Below are 12,804 nucleotides of genomic sequence, written 5' to 3'. Positions count from 1 at the left end.
GACGATATTGGAATAAATACATGCCTGGTGCGTAATTGTCCCTCTTCGCCTTAAATTCATTCAGAAAAAAAGGTTACTGGACCGTATTTAAATTGATCTGGGAAAAAGGTTTCTGAACCGAATTGAAATACTTCACAGATATAAAGGTTCTTTACGGTCCAGAACCCATTTACGCTTGCTGATTTTCTCTCCTGGACCGGAATTGAATTGAATTAATATTCCTGGACCATTAACAACCCTGCTTAGCACCATAGGCGTTCGCAGACCAAGAACGTGATACGCCTTGTCTATTTTGGCGATATGTAATATGTTATTTGTTTTCTGTTAATTTGACAGAAATCTGTTTGATTTATTTGTTAGTTTCAATGCTGTTGTTTGTGTTGATTTAAATTTGTAATTTTTGCTGTATATTTGTTACACGCAATATCGGAAGCGGAAGTCATTTCCTGTTTATAAACATTTGTAAAACTGTCCAATCTTTTATTGATTCCGTTGCCGGGACAACAGTGCGTGAAAAGGAAAAAGTAAGTTGAGTTGCGTGAGATGATGTTTATTTTGTGAAAAAACACTGTAATTAAAGGAAAAGCCGCAACTTAATTCAAATGTGATTGCGTTTGTGAATATTGTTGTTATTTTGCAGTGATTGTTTAAAGGTAAAATGGGTTATTAAATTTGTAAAATAGCAAGAAGCTATTTTTTTGTTCAAATCGTTTCGTCCTGAGAATGCTATGTAGCATAATATTAAGGAGAGTCTCATAACTCCGCCGCACAAGGAGATTGGGTAGTTACCGTGACGTAGTGATCCGTGATCCATCGGCGAACACCAGAAAGGAATTTCACAAACTTATTTAGGGGGAGGATGGTCCAGGACCCGCCGAAAGTCTTACCAAGTACTGAAATTAAATAATGAAAATATACTTGTTTAGCTTTCTTTCTTTTGTAAAATAAAGGGGTCCTCCGAACTTACTGGAAGGCAAGGATTAGATTATATTGGTATCACATAGCTTTGAATGGCCGTACCAAGTAAGATTTAAGCATACTACTACTAATATGCATAAGATACTTTACTTTTCGTCAACTGGATCGAACATTTTTGTTATTGAATATAGTATATTCAATTCTTTATCTATTTGACATAAATTTCCTTGGCAGACAGTTGATTGTATACAACTTTTAACGATCTTAATTGAAGCTAGATAATGAATATGTGCTGTTATATCTCTATCCTTAAACAGTCTTTATACCTATTCATGTAATAATAATAATAATATCAAAAATACGATATTAATTAATTTACATATTAATATTATTATTCTAATTTAAACATCATTATCATTATTATTATGGCACTCTGTTCGGACTCCCCCTCCAGAAATATATTTCTAGATACGTGCCTGGCGCAGACTCTCTGATTAAGTGGGGCAAAAGCCTTGACGAAAGTTCTGTTGGAGAAGGAAAAACCTCATTCCACCTCACTGGTCTATTGTATTGATGGGTACTAAACAGGGGTGTATATAGTGTGTACCCAGATCCACCGAAAATCACTCTATTAGAAGAATTCCAGCTTCCGTGACACAAAAGTTCTCCGTTCCTCTCCCCCTTTATTTTCCTTCTCTGGGTTTACATATAATTTACACATAAACATGATTTCGTACGGCAGATTCAAAACAACTACACATACTTTATTCATTTCCCATGTATGACCGATTTATTCTGCGGCCACATTAGGCGTAACACAACTAGGCTAACGAATAAAATTCGTTGTTGTTTTTTACCTTCAGTAATATTTTTAGATTCAAATCGGAAGACCTTGGAACCTTATGATGATGTCTGAATATTATGAACGAAAAATTATGAGTTTCTCCATTGAAGTAAATACTTAAACTTACATATCATTAATCGTTTATCAACATTTCACTTAGACTTGAACATTCTATTGGGCCGCAGTGGTCGACAATTGAGTAAAAGGTGATACATGTGAAAACTGAGGAGAATGAGAGCCGGCCCCGTGGCGGAATGGTTAGCACATCGCGCTACTACGCCAGGGTTCCCGGGTTCGAATCCTGGCCTGTGCATGGATTTCATCACATCATCACTCATCCCCATCTTCGCAAATTAGCCCAAAGTGGCACAAAAAGCGAAGTAAAATAAAAGCAAATGAATCAATGAGGAGTATGAGGGGATTTCCTTTATATAGAAAAAAAGTAGTCAGGGCGTCTGACTGACACCAGAGTGACCCGGGTTCGATTTCCGAGGTGGATAATCTAAGGTCGGAATTTTTCCTTATCCCCGCATATAGATGTTCTGGGGTTCACCCAACCTCAAATAAATGAGAACCTGGAGGCAACCTTGAAGGTAAATGCTCTCCGGAGTCTGGTGCTGATCACATCACCTTAATAAATGGCAGAGGTCGAAGAATGCGTCCCTACATGTCCCTACATATGCCTCATGACACATGATGGAAAGTGCATGAGGAACTTTACCGTTAACATTCCATAATTGAATTTCCATGTGAAGGGACGTTCAAGTTTGACTTCTTAATTGAATTCTACGTTGCTTTGCTCTGTGTTGTCTGGCTTGCTAAATTAATTATATCGAAATCACGTGCACCTCTGAATGTCTCATTTATAATATAAAAATCTGCAACATTTCAAACTTTATGATGAAAATCACAGCAATGTATTTTCAATTTTTTTAAAAGTGGATTACTTGGTCACAGCAAAGAAGTTTTGGAATAGTTGATTTAGTTCACTTTATGCACAGAGAAAATAATCGAGACTTGTCACCCAGTCGAAAATATGATCTGACCCACTACTTGGATAGAGAATCGAACTCGATTAAACAAGTCTATAACTTTTGTAGCTCTTTGTATTTTGGGTATGACAATTACTTACGTGAAAGTTAAGCTGCGGAAACAAATTTAGTAATGCCATGTTAGAAGTCCTGCAAAAACTATGATTTGAAAGTTTTTCTACTTGCTGTATGTCAAATGTGGAAGATAAATTAGCACCCTCTAAATTTTTTCACCATCCATTCGTGTAAAACCTGGCAAAATGCCTGGCAGTTTAACGTTTTCCTTTACCAGGAATTTTTTCTTCCAAAAATATAGCCTCCCTGCTGGGAACATCACCAAACAGATCACTGGCAGAACCACCATGTTTGACAATTTTACTTGGCGTTCTACGAAGCAACGATATGCGGTGATGATGTCATAGAAGCACAACATCAGTTGCAGCTGTTACTGAAGAAACAGTTAAAAAAATTAGGGGGCAAAAAAAGGAACACTTTCTCTCCCACAACATAGCGATTTGCAGTAATGAAATCCGTCCTATCAGCCCAAGGAAAGAAAAGAAGAAAACAGCACGAGATGTGTTTTCCAGATACACTCCCACGACAGCAGCGCCATCGTTCTGCACCGCGGCGTTTGTTGCGGAAGCAACTTTCGTTACATTGTGTTCCAAACGGTAGGTTTCAATTTTGCCCTTGCACATCCTGATTCTGATATCTATGCACTGGCCATATATTGCGATTTGTTACGAGATGATGAGAGGGGTTTGAGAGCATGCATAAAAAGAACAAGAACACAAATAGAAAGTTGAAATATCGAGTTCTTTCCTATAGAAATCGTTTTGAACATATCTGACAACGTGATGTTTTCTTTTCATGGTACACATTCATTCAATTGTGTTCTCATTCTATTGTAATATGCGAATAATACATTATATACAAAGATTTGGCCAAAGTAGCATGTCAGAACGAACAAGAAGTTTCTCGTCCTACTACAGGCACTATTATTTATAGGAAACGGATTTTAAAATGCAGCCGATCGTTTGAGATATGTACTTTACAAGTAAAATGAACACACTTTGTTTCACCTTTCTTTACCTATTCCTGAGATTTGCACATTTATCCCCTTTTTACCTCCTCTTTGATGCCTCAGCACCTTTCTCCTTCATTTTGTTTCATGTTTTGATAAAAAAAAAATTGGGCAGAAAAATAAATCATTTTCACTCTTCTTGAGCAGCTCTAGTCTCATTTTGTGGAGCAGAACGAGAGCTATAAAATGGTATAAATATAATCATTGCAGCCCCAATAGTTTCCAGGATAATGTTTGATGACCTGAAATGCTACAGGAAAATAAGCAAACAAGATGATAGTGTTCAACTTCAAAATGATATTACAAATTTAGAAACGTGGACAATAAACAATGATTTAACACTAAATATCAATAAATGCCATTTTGTAACATATACTCGAAAGAAAAACCCAGTTGAATTTTAGTATCAAATATACAACCATACTCTAGCAAGAAATTTTTTAGTCAAGGATTTAGGGGTTATTTTTGATTTAAATCTTACTTTTAATAAACACGTAGAACAAATAATTAGTGAAGCGTTCAAGAGCCTTGGGTTCATTCTTAGAATGGGGAGGGATTTCAAGAGTATAGAGACACTAAAAGTTTTGTATTATTCGTATGTAAGACCAAAACTCGAATATGCATCTGTTATATGGAATACAGACACAGCAAAGTACAGTGAAGCAATTGAAAGAGTCCAATCACGATTTCTTAGATTTTTAAAATACAAATTTCAGAAAGTTTACCCCACATTTGAACACTACGACAACCTAATATATGAAAGTTGGTTTACGAAGCTGTGTCATAGAAGAACGTTACAGGAAATAGTATTCTTGTGGAAGTTGTTAAATAACGAAGTAGATGCTGAACATCTACTTCCAGATAAATTTTCGAATCCCGTCGTCGGAAACTAGACTCAAGAACGAAGTTTTTCTTATAAAGAAGGCTAGATCGGAAATTAAAAAGAAATCTCCATTGTGGAGAATGTGCACCAGTTACAATAAATTGTTAATCAAGAATAACACCATTGACATCTTTTCTATGAACCTAAGGGACCTCAGTAAAGCAACTATTAACACAATGACCTAAGCTTAAACACATAATTTCCCAATAAAATGATGTGATCAAGTGTATGTGTGTGTGGGTGTGTGTGTGTGTGTGTGTATATATATATATATATATATATATATATATATATATATATATATATATATATATATATATATATGAAATAATTTTAAATGTATTTTTATGTAGGTGTGTGTATATAATATTTATATAATATGTATCTCTATATTACAGAAATATATGTAATTGTATTCACTATGTATCCTTCATATGGGCTCTGTAATTTGGTATGTACCTGTTGAGTTTGATAAATAAATAAATAAAACCTGCGAGAGAAAACACAAACTTCAAAAAAACGTATTCGGCAGAACCACGGTTCTCTACGCGGTCCGCGCGCATTATATACAGAAGGCGCAGAAAAATAGAGCATTGAATAAAGGCATTTTATCAGTACCTTTTTCTTGCACCTTTTTAAAAACATTTCAGAACCATTTTTTCGCTTTCCCGACCATAATTTTGCACCTCAAAATCCTTTCCATAGTCATCACTCCATGTCAAATCAGGCAGGAGTTGACCCTCATAGTCTCCGATTTTGATGCAATTTGGTACGCAGCTTTGATTTGCTCCAAAACCGACACCACCTCAAATTATTACGTATTATATGAGGGTTGATCAAAAACTAATTTTTCACAAACATGCAATGTTCAAATTGTGTACCTATATCTCGGGACCGAATGAACATACAGAACGTTCTTGAGCTCGTTATAAAAAGGAAGGAGTGTCACCAGTGGTCCTGCTCAATATATTCTACACTCCGTTCAAATGTTCAAGTCTGAACAGCTCAAAACACCTCCAATCGATTTTTCTCATTTTTTTGATATTTTTAACTATCTTTTGACTGTAAAAGTCTTATCATTGTGTTTTTTCCATGTAAGAAAGAAAAATGAAATTGAAATTTGTCCTGCACCAGCAATGACTGAACTGCAGTGGGCCTATACTGTGACTTTTCATTTGTATCACGCTAAAGGATGTAGGGATTCTTACTGTACAGGGACAATATTACATTATTATCTATTGTACAGTCACGAACACTTCTTTGTTGTAACAACTCCATTAACTTTCAATGGAAACAGTACAACCCAGAAGTGTCCATGACTGTCATCTGCTTATCCGCGAGTACAGTTTTTATCCTCGATAAGAGAAAAAACACTATAATATTCAACATATACAGGGTGTAATTTTACGCCAACGGTCCACAGAAACGTGTAGAGAACATCAAAACAAACCACTTTTCTCAGTAATATTTTTATCGTTGGTGCGTCTTTTCGGCGCGTTTAAAAAAGACGGGTTTTTTGCCTGTATGCTGGTAACCCAACACAACATTTGATCGTATCCGTGACGTCATTTCCTGCGGTGAAACAGCACACGGCAGTGTTGAAAGGAACGCACATACTGTATTTTGTGAAAAATGATAAACTATCAACCACATTATGTGCTGTAAAACGAAGCGAGGTACGCGTTCAGTAAACCAACGATACGAAATATGGTAGAAAAATATCGTATTCAAAAGGACGAGATAATATCGGATTTTTCTCATACACCACGTCAAATACACGTACTTCTTTATGCTTACTTAACAATTCACCACGGGCTTGAACTTCTTGAATGATGAAAACCACTTCTATTTTCATTTCGATCTATTATCCATTTTTTAGACATTCACCTCATTTTTTCTACATATTTCTACGGTATTTTTACTTCCAGTAAATCGATACTTATTCTCCAACAATTTATTTATATTATTTTACATTGTGCTGCCATCTATTTTTCCTTTTTTTCAACACCAAGAATCTGATTTAAAATGACTTTTTTTTTAAAAATAAATAGCCACGTTTATATCAAAATTAATGTTTAGGCGCTACTCAAAGAGGACGCCGCCCCGGTTTAGCGCCTTCTCTCTCTCTTTTTTCTTTCGTGAGAGAGAGAGAGAGAGAGAGGAGAAATAAAAAAATGAGCGAGAAAAAAAGGTAAAGAAAGAAAGAAAAATAAATGGGAAGATACAATGAGAGAGGAAGGGAGGAAGAAAGAGATGATAGAAGGGGAGGAAAATGAGAGAAGGAATAAAGTTAAAAGAGACAGAGAGAATAAATATTAAAAGGGTAAAGAAGGGAGGATAATGTGAGAGATGAAGGTAGAAAGAAAAAGAGAGAGTTTGAGAGAAGAGAGAAACAGAGGGAGAAAAACATGGAGGAAAGCGAGAAACAAAGAGAAAGCGAAAGAGAGAGAGTGATAGAGAGAGAGAGATCAGGAAAAGAACAGAATTTGTTCAGTGTATCATAGTACAACTTGATAAAACGTCATTAGTAGTTCAATTATGTTGAGATCAAGAGTCAAAATAGTTGAATGACTTAATTGAGTCCCTTATGCAACTTCCTGTTCATTTTATGATTGAAACAAGGAAAAAAATACCTAAGAACGAAATCATTGTTCTTGATGAAGTTGCTATACAGGAAGCTGCACTTCTGATAGATTGAAACATGACTTCGATGAGATAAGGAAACGTCAACTGAATGAATGGAACGATGTGTTTTATCGTAGTGTAATTGACTGATTGTTCGAAACTCTTTATATTATTTTGTACAGGTCGGTCGAGAAAAAAGGAGACAATTTTGTCATGTTTCTTCATCTGATTTTCTTTCCATATTTCGCTCCCTATTATATCAAATGTTTATTCCCTTTCTATTAATTGTATTTATTTCTCTCATTCTCACTCTGCATAGGGCTGCTGAGAAAGGAGGAGCAATTTGATGCAACTTCATGTCTTTTCTTTCAATACTTATGGGCCTTCCCGATGGCGTAGTGGTAACGTCGTCGCCTTGTAATCAAGGGGTGCCGGGTTCGACACCAGATGGAGGCACATGGTGGTTCGGATTCCACCTTAAACTGTAGGTCCAGTCCCGATTAGCCTCCCTGTGCATAAAGTGGACTTAAATCAACAATCTTTCCATATTTCTCTCTACTTTTCTTCCAACTTCTGTTTTTTCTCTTTCTACGAATTTTATTTGTTTACTTCTTTCATTCTCTCTGTATTCATCCCTTCGCAGAGGGTCGTCGAGAACAGGCCGGGGGGGGGGCAAAAGGAGCAATATGGCCTTCTTACGTCATCTGTTTCTTTCTTTCTGTATTCTCTGCCTTTCTTTGTTTCCTTTCTCTCCACTAATTTTCTGTATTTTCTTATTCTTCTTCCTCTTCTTCTTCTTTTCCTTCTTCTCTCTCTCTCTCTCTCCCTTTATGCTCACTAAATGCGCCTTTCTCTTGTATACCACACACCATAGTTAGCCGCGTCTGTCGCCTTCTAATCAAGGAGTGTCACCAGTGGTCCTGCTCAATATATTTTTCTTTAACATACCTAAAGTATCTATGTATTATTATTTTACTGCCGTGTATGATAATATAAAATATATTAACAATATTTTTATAAAGACTTTGTTTGATTTTTTGTTTCAAGCCCACTTTATGCACTGAAAGGCTAATGTATCGGACATCGAACTCGGGACACCTTGATTACAATGCGACAACATTTTTTTATAAAGACCTTGATATATACTGTGTAGTTAAATATAGTGTGGAGGTTACAGAAGGGCTACAGTGTGTCCCCAGGTGTCTGTGAACCAGGAGCGTATATTTCAGGCTAGATAGGCTATCTGCGAAGCCTGAAGCCTAGAAAGTAAAATACTAAAGAAAAATAACCAGAAACAGAGTAAACCTGATTTCAATAAGAAGATAATGGCGGTTCTGAAGTTGGCAACCTGTAATCTTAGGAGTTGGCAACCTGAATTCTTAGGAGTTGGCAACCTGAATTCTTAGGAGTTGGCAACCTGAATTCTTAGGAGTTGGCAACCTGAATTCTTAGGAGTTGGCAACCTGAATTCTCAGGAGTTGGCAACCTGAATTTTTAAGGAGATGGCAACCTGAATTCTTAAGGAGATGGCAACCTGAATTCTTAAGGAGATACCAACCTGAATTCTTAGAAATTTGGCAACCTGTAATCTTAGGAGTTGGCAACCTGTAATCTTAGGAGCTGGCAACCTGAATTCTTACGGACATGCCAACCTGAATTCTTAAGGAGATGGCAACCTGAATTCTTAAGGAGATGGCAACCTGAATTCTTAAGGAGATGCCAACATGAATTCTTAGGAATTTGGCAACCTGTAATCTTAGGAGTTGGCAACCTGAATTCTTAGGAGTTGGCAACCTGAATTCTTTAGGACATGTCAACCTGAATTCTTAAGGACATGTCAACCTGAATTCTTAGGAGTTGGCAACTTGAATTCTTAAGGAGATGGCAACCTGAATTCTTAAGGAGATGGCAACCTGAATTCTTAAGGAGATGGCAACCTGAATTCTTAAGGAGATACCAACCTGAATTCTTAGAAATTTGGCAACCTGTAATCTTAGGAGTTGGCAACCTAAATTCTTAAGGAGATGGCAACCTGAATTCTTAGGAGTTGGCAACCTGAATTCTCAGGAGTTGGCAACCTGAATTCTCAGGAGTTGGCAACCTGAATTCTCAGGAGTTGGCAACCTGAATTCTCAGGAGTTGGCAACCTGAATTCTTAGGAGTTGGCAACCTGAATTCTCAGGAGTTGGCAACCTGAATTCTCAGGAGTTGGCAACCTGAATTTTTATAAGTTTGCAACCTTTCTACCGTTGAGATGGCAACGTGGCTTCCATGAAGATGTCAAGAATGAGCAGTCTTCACCCTTCCTCCATAGCCTAGGACCAGTGTCATAGTGAGATAGCTCAGGTCTTAGACTCAGCATACGCCACTGACATAAGTGATAATAACTTCTGACTTTGCAAAGTTGTTGCATCAAATTTATTGATAATTTCCTCTTTTTTAACCACTTTTAAAACATCGGACTCACAGGATGGAATTAACGTAGATATTAAGCACTAATCAGCCATTCACGAACGTAGTCTATTATTCTTGTCACACCCATTGTGATTCTGCAGAGTAACTTGTCACTGGTATGGAGATGAGAATTTTATAAAATACTTGGAAAGGTCGAAAACTGGACAATAACAACTGGTCAAGCAGACAGCAAGGATTTGCTAACCTTTTATCAATGCGAACAGGACGCCCCCCCCTTTTCCAAATCGATTCTAAAGGCATAGGAGGTGGTGATTCATTTCAACTCCATCGCCGCGATCACCCACAGGTAGGTAGAAAAACTGTACATAATAACCATAACCATCAATAAGTCAATGAAACAAAACAATCTCCTCCATTTTTGTATGGAAATATAGAGAATTGGTAGCTTAACTATACAATTTTGTACCCCCACAAAATTCCCATGACGCGCCGCGTCATGAATCCCTCCTGCGGGCACCCCTGGTTAATAATACTAACAATAATAAAAACCATTGTTATTTGAATATAGGTTATTATTATTAGTAATAGTAGTAGCAGTGGCGCAGGAACGGGGGGTACAGGGGTACATTGTACCCCCAAATTTTGGGAGGGGGTACTGTACCGCCCTAAATCCGTAAATTCTATTATACCCCCTGCACCCCCTTCGAAAATTTGACAGACGCAAGGTGCTACTGTTGAAAGAACATATTTTCAAGTCGCTCAATTAAAATATTTATATCGTTTATAACTTAAAGCATTATCTTTCTTACCGCAGAAATTCAAACCATTCTAAACTTATTCTACTACATTGTGCTTTCTACTAGTTACTTAATTGAAAGTGGTTTCCAAGAACACAGGCCATGCCTTCACATTATATCTAGGTCCCTGTGGAGTATATTATATATATATGAGAGGCTGATACCCCCCCCCCCAAATGATAAACGTTCCTGCGCCACTGAGTAGTAGTAGTACTATTGTCTGAATAATCGAGTCGAGAACTTAAAGAAAATGAGCCACGTGTTCGAACTTACAACAAAAAGTAATGTTTTCCAACCTCCGGTAACTGGTCGATGTCAGTCACATTCAATAAACATCCAGAATAAGCAACTCTGCGTTTTATCGTAAACTGAAGGTTGCAGTGTATATACCATTTGCCTGCGATTATCTATGTGATGCTCTATTTCGAGTCCCCATCCGGTCTCACCTTCAACAAACCACACTTAAAAATAGAACCCATTACGTGGGCTGCGTTCGAAAAAAGCCAGGCCAGAATTCGATCTTTCGCTAAACGGTTGTTGAATGAAAATACGTGGGCAAACATTTGCTAGCCAAAAACGGGGGACCTTGACTGACTTCTCATTTTTATACAGCGCAATTTGATCTTCGCAGATGACATATTGAGGTCTAGTCAGGGGGGAGGGAGATTTATAAAATTTGGGGCCCTAGACTATCCTTCATTTTGGGTCCTGCCGACATAATTATCATCAACATTATCATCATTATAATTATTATTAACAGTTTGTTATCATGATACTTCACTCCCATTTAATACACGCTCTGTGTTAATAACATTTGTAAGCAGTGGCGGCGATTGGGTTCCAAAACTAGGGGGGGCAAGGTGCAAAAAGTGGGGGGGGGGCAAGGGCAGTCTACTTTCCCTTGGTACATAAGGTTTAGCATAGTGCGGGGGCAAAAGTGTCAAAAAGTTGGGGGCAACTTCCCCCCTCGCCGCCACTGCTTGTAAACTTTAAAATATAGACACATCTGATTAAATATAGCATGTTCAAAAACTGACGCAACCTTATGAGAAATCTCATGAATTGTTCTTGTTTCGTTATAGGTGCTGAATAACTGAGCAGCCATGGGCTATACGTTGCAACAGCATATATTCATTGTGACTGAGTACATCCGCACCAGCAGTTATGCTTTGACCCAGAGGGCCTACGCAGAGAAGCACGGAACGATGCTCCAAACAAATCCTCCATCAAGCGGCTGTACAAGTTCCAGGTGAAGGGAAGTGTAGTGGACGCACCGAGAAGCGTGTGCCATATCAGTAGTCGCGTGTTCATTACATTCTTTGAACAGACCTCTGAACGGTATGTGGCAATGGTGAGAGAATTTGTTAACACGTTGTCAGCTGAGAAGTTGGAACGCACATGGCTTCAACAGGACAATGCCACAGCCCACACAGCTGGGAACACAATGCGTTACTTGGAAGAGTGTTTTCCAGGAGATCTCAGTGGGGTTATGGCCACCGCGATCTCCAGATTTATCGCCTCCAGACTTCTTCTTGTGGGGTTATCTTAAGGACTCCTTCTACGTTACTCATCCGCACAGTATTCCGGAATTGAAAGACAATATTCGTAGCTGTGTTGGGAACACCTCACAGATAACATTGAAAAGAGTTTTCAACAACATGGTTCGTCGTGTCCACTTGTGTGAAGAACAAAACGGCAGTCACTTTGAGCACTTAATGTAAAAAATGTAATAAGAAATGTTTTCCCATAAGGTTGCGTAACTTTTTGAACACCCCAAATTATTATTTGAACTTCGATAAAACAATGCACTTAGATTTAACAAGAGAACACTCACCTAAAACTGTTTCCTTCTGGCTTTCGAGGCAGTTAACTGATGGCTGATAACTGATCAGAGACTCAAACCCAATTTCTTGCAGGACATCAGCATTCGCTGTGAAGGATGCCAAACTAGGATGCTATCCGACGTTGAATTTCTGAGGGCAGTTTCAAATTATTTTTAGAACACTGAACGACCGCTCTCCACCGGCATTTGATGATAAAATACTCACAAAAAATCTCAGAGCTGGAAAAAACACTGTTAACTGTTTTTCACAAACAAGTTTTAAATAGTCACCTGGCGAATTCACCTCATACTTTGCTTCAGTCAAGTGTAAATCCTTTAAAAATTCTTCAAAGTCGATAGTCTTTGTCACTTCTGAGCATCTCAT

At 37.7% G+C, this 12,804-nt stretch overlaps 1 long non-coding RNA gene across 1 annotated transcript in view; it reads left to right on the top strand.

Annotated features, from left to right (window-relative positions):
* Positions 1-12,339, top strand: part of LOC146003626 (uncharacterized) — a 272,276-nt gene extending 259,937 nt beyond the window's left edge. Inside the window, exon 3 of the long non-coding RNA XR_014443841.1 lies at positions 11,680-12,339. This is a non-coding gene — a long non-coding RNA (uncharacterized LOC146003626). The remainder of the gene's footprint in view (positions 1-11,679) is intronic.
* Positions 12,340-12,804: the final 465 nt, after the last annotated feature.

Source organism: Lepisma saccharinum, chromosome 20 (genome assembly GCF_977018435.1).
Source record: "Lepisma saccharinum chromosome 20, izLepSacc3.1, whole genome shotgun sequence".
NCBI classification, from domain to species: Eukaryota; Metazoa; Arthropoda; class Insecta; order Zygentoma; family Lepismatidae; genus Lepisma; species Lepisma saccharinum.
This window is presented reverse-complemented; position numbering and strand designations above follow the sequence as displayed.